This window comes from Oncorhynchus kisutch, linkage group LG23 (assembly GCF_002021735.2).
Source record: "Oncorhynchus kisutch isolate 150728-3 linkage group LG23, Okis_V2, whole genome shotgun sequence".
Taxonomy (NCBI): Eukaryota; Metazoa; Chordata; class Actinopteri; order Salmoniformes; family Salmonidae; genus Oncorhynchus; species Oncorhynchus kisutch.
Window position 1 is genome coordinate 26934654 of NC_034196.2, and position 9070 is coordinate 26943723.

A 9070-nucleotide genomic window follows, 5' to 3' on the forward strand; every position below is an offset into this window, starting at 1 on the left:
CCTATCACGAATTGCCCTTGATAAGAAACTGCTGATATGACCTAGACATTAATTTGGTGAGTTTACGTATAGTATTTTATCTAATGTTATTTAGCCTATTTACTATAGGCATCCATATGCATAATTTATTTAGACAAGCTCCATATGACTAGACTGACGAATTAATCTGTCATGATGGGAAGAATTGTTCCCCTTGGCCTGATTTGGTGTTATACACTGTAGCCTATGAGAAGAGTTTTGCAGGAGATTGCAGTTTAACTCATTGGGGCCGAGTGGACCCTTAAGCACAGGTTATAGGGTGGCTTGAAGTTAAATGCCCCCCCAGGGTTAAACGCCCCCCTCCTGTAATTCTCACAGAAACCACGTTGTCACCCAAGAAAATGCTCAAAAAAAAATGTAATCTGTCTCAACTCTTTAAATCAGTACAACAAAACGATTGTGCTACATTGATCTAATATACAGTACCAGTCAAAAGTTTGGACACACCTACTCATTCAAGGATAATCAACACTATGAAATAACACATATGGAATCATGTAGTAACCAAAAAAAGTGTTTATATTTTATATTTGAGATTCTTCAAAGTAGTCACCTTGATGACAGCTTTGCACACTCTTGGCACTTGCCTAGTTAAGTAAAGGTTAAACAAAAAACTTTTATTTTTATCTCATCCAGCTTCATGAGGTAGTCACCTGGAATGCATTTCACTTAACAGGTGTTCCTTGTTAAAAGTTAATTTGTGGAATTTATTTTCTTCTTAACGCGTTTGAGCCAATCAGTTGTGTTGTGACAAGGTAGGGGTGGTATACATTAGATAGCCCTATTTGGTAAAATACAAAGTCCATATTATGGCAAGAACAGCTCAAATAAGCAAAGTGAAACGACAGTCCAAAACATGAAGGTCAGTCAATCCGGAAAATTTCAAGAACTTTGAAAGTTTTTTCAAGTGCAGTTGCAACCATCAAGTGCTATGATGAAACTGACTCTCATGAGGACCGTCATAGGAATGGTTGACCCGGAATTACCTCTGCTACTGAGGATATGTTAATTTGAGTTACCAGCCTCAGAAATTGCAGCCCAAATAAATGCTTCAGAGTTCAAGTAACAGACATCTCAACATCAACTGTTCAGATGAGACTGTGTGAATCAGGCCTTCATGGGCAAATTGCTGCAAAGAAACCACTACTAAAGGACACCAATAAGAAGAAGAGACTTGCTTGTACCAAGAAACACGAGCAATCGACATTAGATCGGTGGAAATTTGTCCTTTGCTCTGGAGTCCAACTTGGAGATTTTTGGTCCCAACCGCTGTGTCTTTGTGAGATGCGGTGTGGGTGAACGGATGATCTCTGCATGTGTATTTCCCACCGTAAAGCATGGAGGAAGAAGTGTTATGGTGTGGGGGTAATTTGCTGGTGACACTGTCTGTGAATTATTTAGACTTCAAGGCACACTTAACCAGCATTGCTACCACACCATTCTGCAGTGATACACCATCCCATGTGGTTTGCACTTAGTGGGACTATCATTTATTTTTCAACAAGACAATGACCCAAAACACCTCCAAGAAGGGGAAGTGTTAGAGTGCTGCATTAGATGACCTGGCCTCCACAATCCCCCGACCTCAACCAAATTGAGATGGTTTGGGATGAGTCGTACCGCAGAGTGAAGGAAAAGCAGCCAACAAGTGCTCAGCATATGTGGGAACTCCTTCAAGACTGTTGGAAAAACATTCCAGATGAAGCTGGTTGAGAGAATTCCAAGAGTGTGCAAAGCTGTCATCAAGGCAAAGGGTGGCTATTTGAAGAATCTCAAATATAAAATATATTTGGATTTGTTTAACACTGTTTTGTTTATTCATAGTTTTGATGTCTTCACCATTATTCTACAATGTAGAAAATTGTTTTAAAAAATAAAGAAAAACCCTTGAATGAGTAGGTGTTCTAAAACTTTTGACTGGTAGTGTATATATAATCTAATGAAGTTAGATCTATAACCTTTTTTTTCTACATAAACCAGTATGGGAGTCTAAAGATAAATAGTCAACTTTATTAGAAATACATTGTAATCACTTTATAATAAAATAGTAACATTTAAAGTGAGTATGTTTGGGGCAAAATGCCCCAGGTCAATCAATGCAAGTCATTGGTTCAAATAATCTATATGTAACTTCTTTGAGTTACACAATTTTGAGATACTTTAGGATGATTTGGACAGGAAAGGCAAAAATAAAAATATATTAATCATGAGATGTGCAATGTCATTCTATTCCGATGTTTGATTTATTTAAAATAAGATACTAAGACTTTACTCAAATGACTCAAAAATGCCATAATAAAACATATATAATGAATTTTGACACACTAATCTCCGGGGGGCATTTTGCCCCATATAGGGGGGTGTTTTCCCCCTTTTTAAAGTTTTAGTTTTTATTGAATAACAAAAAACCAAAATATTATTATTTCCCTTCAAAATGTGTTTGTATAAGGATAGCCAGATGCACTAAATCTTACCAAATGTAGCTTATTTCTGTCAGAAAATAGACATTTCTCTTAAGGGGGTTGTTTTCCCACCAAGTTATCCTATGGTTGTATCATAATAAGGACATATTTTATGGTCTTTATGGGTGGATGTAACCCCACTGTTACACTTTATAATCGTGATATAATCAGATCATATGACACTATTTGCTTCTAATCAGATTAAGGGAATCATGCAGTGTACAGTGTTTCCCCACTGTGCCAAGAATTTGATTGTTTTGTCCTTGGTATTGTTTGATTTACAGTAGGTCTAAGCTAGTTGCCAGACAATAGGCACTTCTTGGCTCAAAAACAGCAGTTGTTTACTTTCTCTTTCTCTTTCCCTCTTTGAAAGACTCTCTCAAGTCCCTGAACACAAATCAAGTGTGCAAGATGTCGCCAGAGGGGATGGCTGCCGTCTTATCGGCTCTTAACCAACCATGCTATTTTGTTTGTTTTTTCGCCTTGTTCGTAACTTGTTTTGTACATAATGTTGCTGCTACCGTCTCTCATGACCGAAATAGCTTCTGGACATCAGAACTGTGATTACTCACCTCTGATTAGACAAATAATTTTTCTTACATGAGTCAGACGGGAAGGAGATACTAAAGACACCTGACCACTCCCAGATCCTCGGCATTCACTGTAGAAGGAAACAGATTTTGCGGAAAAATATCAGGGTACCATGTGAGGATCAGGCGACGAGTGTAAAATCTGGGGACGACTGTATGATCATGCTCTCCATAGCTGATGTGAGTAAGATCTTTAAACAGGTCAACATGCACAAGACCGGAGGACCAGACGGATTACCAGAACGTGTACTCCGGGCATGCGCTGACCAACTGGCAATTGTCTTTACTGACATTTTTCAACCTCTCCCTGTCTGAGTCTGTAATACCAACATGGTTCAAGCAAACCACCATAGTCCCTGTGTCCAAGAACACTAAGGTAACCTGCCTAAATGACTACCGACATGTAGCACTCACATCTGTAGCCATGAAGTGCTTTGAAAAGCTGGTATTGGCTCACATCAACACCATTATCCCAGAAACCCTAGACCCACTCTAATTTGCATACCGAACCAACAGATCCACAGATGATGCAATCTTTATTGCACTCCACACTGCCCTTTCACACCTGGACAAAAGGAACACCTATGTGAGAATGCTATTCATTGACTACAGCTCAGCGTTCAACACCATAGTGCCCTCAAAGCTCATCACTAAGCTAAGAACCCTGGGACTAAACACCTGGACTTCCATGACGGGCCTTCCCCAGGTGGTAAGGGTAGGTAACAACACATCCTCCACTCTGATCCTCAACACAGGCGCCCCTCAGGGATCCGTGCTCAGTCCCCTCCTGTACTCCCTGTTCACTCATGACTGCACGGCCAGACACAACTCCAACACCATCCTTAAGTTGGCTGAAGACACAACAGTGGTAGGCCTGATCACCGACAACGATGAGACAGCCTATAGGGAGGAGGTCAGAGACCTGGCCATGCGGTGCAAGGACAACAACCTCTCCCTCAATGTAATCAAGACAAAGAAAATGATTGTGGACTACAGGAAAAGGAGGACTGAGCACGCCCCCATTCTCATCGACGGGGCTGTAGTGGAGCAGGTTGAGAGCTTCAAGTTCCTTGGCATCCACATCACCAATAAGCTAACATGGTCCAAGCACACCAAGACAGTCGTGAAGAGGGCACAACAAAACTTATTCCCCCTCAAGAGACTGAACAGATTTGGCATGGGTCCTCAGATCCTCAAAAGGTTTTACAGCTACACCATCGAGAGCATCCTGATGGGTAACATCACTGCCTGGTATGGCAACTGCTCGGCCTCTGACCACAAGGCACTATGGCCCAGTACATCACCGGGGCCAAGCTTCCTACCATCCAAGACCTCTATACCAGGCGGTGTCAGAGGAAGGCCCTAAAAACTGTCAAAGACTTAGCCACCCTAGTCACAGACTGTAAGCGGTACCGGAGCTCCAAGTCTAGGTCCAAGAGGCTTCTTTCTAAACTGCTTCTACCCCCAAGCCATAAGACTCCTGAACAGCTGGCTACCCAGACTATTTGCATTGCCCCCCCCCTTCTACGCTGCTGCTACTCTCTGTTATTATCTATGCATAGTCACTTTAATAACTCTACCTACATGTAAATATTGCCTCCTACCTCGACACCGGTGCCCCCACCCATTGGCTCTGTACTGGTACCCCCTGTATATAGCCCCACTATAATTATTTACTGCTGCGCTTTAATTATTTGTTATTCTTATCTCTTACTTTATTTTAGGTATTTTCTTAAAACTGCATTGTTGGTTAAGGGCTTGTAAGTAAGCATTTCACTGTAAGGTCTTCACCTGTTGTATTCAGCGCATGTGACAAATAAAATTTGATTTGATTTGAAACCGAACAAGTCAAGTATTCACCATTCATAAATATAAAGTATTACCTCTAGACTTTAAAGGTGTAGGCTATTCTGTATCACCCATACACGATACATGCATATAGATTAGATTAGAAAGCGTAGATTACCCAACATTTCCTCCTCAATCAATTAATTAATTAATTGGATTTATGCAGGGCTTTTCCAGGAACTCACAGTGCAAACTCTGTTTAGGTGCCCAACAACTTTCCAGTAGTCCCAATTCACTTTTATTGCATCCGGTTTAGTGCACACTGACACGACAGTTGCAAGCCGCTGCATTTATTAGTGTAGTAACAGTTGCAGTTGCAGGCCCAGAGAGGGAAGTAACTATACTACCACTGCTGTTTATTACTAGGCAGTCTTAGCTAATATCCTCTTCTATACATGTTATTGATGTGGCTACGGCTGGATTAACAAATCATAGGCCCAGCCAAGGCAAGGTCCCCCAGTTACCCACGTTGGGTCCCCTACCTCCTCTCCCATCTGATGGTTAGCAGAGCAGCAGCAGGCTATCTACAGTCTTTGAGGGCAGGCTCCTGGTGTTTGCGGTTGCAGTAAAAAAAATATATAAATTTAAATGTGTATATGTATACACACAATATATGTATATATATATATATATATATATATATATATATATATATATATATATATATATATATATAAAAACTACCGGTCCAAAGATTTAGAACACCTACTCATTCAAAACTATGAAGACATCAAAACTATGAAATAACACGTAGTTATCAAAAATGTGTTAAACAAATCAAAATATATTTGAGATTTGAGATTCTTCAAATAGCCACCCTTTGCCTTGATGACAGCTTTGCACACTCAGGGCATTCTCTCAACCAGCTTCATGAGCTCACCACGGACTAGCAGAATCCTCTTTATCCTTTCACGACTGTGACGAGCCCGATGCGAAAGACACAGCTTCCTCGGGAACAGGCCCCGATCCCCGTGATCTGCATGATCGGGGAAAGAGGTGGCGAAGTTCGGGATGCCTTCTGAGAATTCGTAGGCGATCTAATAAACACCCACTTCCCTCCATTCTGCTAGCAAACGTGCAATCTTTGGACAATAAAATTTACGAGTTACGCAGAAGATTAAACTACCAACTGGATATTAAACTGTAAAATCTTATGCTTCACGGAGTTGTGGCTGAACAATGACAACATCAACATACAGCTGGCTGGTTTTAATATAACTGCACTGTCCAATTTACAGTGGCTATTACTGTGAAAAAATGCCATGCTATTGTTGGATGAGAGCTCCTAACAACAAAGCCCTTTTTCACCGCGATAGGTTTGATAAATTCCCCTCTCAGGGGAAATGTGTATTTACATTCTGAAATCTTGCTCTGATTTATCATCCAAATGGTCCTGGAGATAACATGAAGTGTCATTTAGTTAAGTAAAATCATTTTTCATATCCTAAAAAGGTCCATATAGCATGCAAGATTGATGATGTATTTCCAGTTGTTCAATTTGCAAAGAAAGGAATCTGTGAAAATCTAACCCTAACGTTGTTTCAACCAGTCAAATCACATTTGTATGTATTCCTCAGAGATCGTAGAATGTAACCACACTTCACTATATCATTAGGAGTGTAGTATATCCTATAGGACACCAAATATGGTCAGAGAGCGACGCCTTCATGGCACGCCGGTGACGCGGGTGGTCTTCACTTGATCGACTCAAACACTGTCAAATAAGCACAAATTGGGGTCAAACAAAGCTAACTAGATAGCCAATGAGTTTGGCCTTACGGGAGTATCCGGAAACCTTGTATCTGTTGCAAAATTTAGCTGCCAACCTTTTGCGACAACATGCCTTTTCCTTTTGGACAAAAATGATAAGAATATTATGAAGTTATGAAAACTGGTTGTTTTGCAAATGTTGAACTTATAATATGGCTACTAATACTGGAAAAGCTAAATCAAAGTCCAAGTATACAGATTTGACGATATTCTTGCAGAAAAATATAATGTGAATGTAAATGTCTCCTTCACGATTTGTCCAAATGTACCTGGGTGACTTCACACTAAATGTCATGTAGTTCACTCATACTTCAAGTTATCCATCTGACACTTTGCACATACACCGCTGCCATCTTGTGGACACCATCGGAATTGCAACCAGAGTGATGGCTAGAAGTGTGACCTTTTTCTTGCATTTCAAAGATGGTGGTAGAAAAATAATATGTATTTTTGTAAACAACAGTTGGTGCATGATATCTAAGGAAGTCTTGAGCTATTGTTCGCCTGAGGTAGAGTATCTCATGATAAGCTGTAGACCACACTACCTACCGAGAGAGTTTTCACCTGTTTACATACCACCACAGTCAGGGGCTGGCACTAAGACAGCATTGAATGAGCTGTATTCCACCATAAGCAAACAAGAAAATGCTCACCCAGAGGCAGCGCTCCTAGTAGCCGGGGACTTTAATGCAGGGAAACTTAAATCCGTTTTACCAAATTTCTATCAGCATGTTAAATGTGCAACCAGAGGAAAAAGAACTCTGGACCACCTATACTCCACACACAGAGACTCATACAAAGCTCTCCCTCCCCCTCCATTTGGCAAATCTGACCATAATTCTATCCTCCTGATTCTTGCTTACAAGCAAAATTAAAGCAGGAAGCACCACTGACTAGATCAATAAAAAAGTGGTCAGATGAAGCAGATGCTAAGCTATGGGACTGTTTTGCTAGCACAGACTGGAATATGTTCCGGGATTCCTCCGATGGCATTGAGGAGTACACCACATCAGTCATTGGCTTCATCAATAAGTGCATTGATGATGCGGTCCCCACAGTGAGTGTACGTACATAGCCCAACCAGAAGCCATGGATTACAGGCAACATTTGCACTGAGCTAAATGGGAGAGCTGCCGCATTTAAGGAGCGGGACTCTAACCTGGAAGCTTATAAGAAATCCCACTATGCCCTCTGAAGAACAATCAAACAGGCAAAGCGTCAATGCAGGGCTAAGATCGAATCGTAATACACCGGCTTTGATGCTTGTCAGATGTGGCAGGGCTTGCAAACCATTACAGACTACTTGAAAACCATTACAGACTACAAAGGGAAGCACAGCCGAGAGCTGCCCAGTGACACAAGCCTACCAGACGAGCTAAACTACTTCTACGCTCGCTTCGAGGCAAATAACACTGAAACATGCATGACAGCACCAGCTGTTCCAGAAAACTGTGTGATCACGCTATCCACAGCCGATGTGAGTAAGACCTTTAAACAGGGCAACATTCACAAGGCCGCAGGGCCAGACGGATTACCAGGATTGCAAGCATGCGCTGACCAACTGGCAAGTGTCTTCACTGACATTTTCAACCTGTCCCTGTCTGAGTCTGTAATACCAACATGTTTTAAGCAGACCACCATAGTCCCTGTGCCCAAGAACACTAAGGTAACCTGCCTAAACGACTACCGACCCGTAGCACTTTCGTCTGTAGCCATGAAGTGCCTTGAAAGGCTGGACATGGTTCACATCAACACCGTCATCCCAGAAACCCTAGACCCACTCTAATTTGCATACCGCCCCAACAGACCACAAATGATGCAATCTCCATTGCACTCCACACTGCCCTTTCTCATCTGGACAAAAGGAACACCTACAGTGGGGCAAAAAAAGTATTTAGTCAGCCACCAATTGTGCAAGTTCTCCCACTTAAAAAGATGAGAGAACTTTTGTTATTGACCAAATACTCATTTTCCACCATAATTTGCAAATAAATTCATTAAAAATCCTACAATGTGATTTTCTCGATTTTTTTTTTCTCATTTTGTCTGTCATAGTTGAAGTGTACCTATGATGGAAATTACAGGCCTCTCTCATCTTTTTAAGTGGGAGAACTTGCACAATTGGTGGCTGACTAAATACCTTTTTGCCCCACTGTATATACACTACAGTTCAAAAGTTTGGGGTCACTTATAAATGTCCTTATTTTGGAAAAAAAAGCACATATCTTGCCCATTAACATGACATCAAATTGATCAGAAATACAGTGTAGACAATGTTAATACAGTCTCAATGTCAACAGTCAAGAGGCAACTCCGGGATGCTGGCCTTCTAGTCAGAGTCCCACAGAAAAAGCCATATGT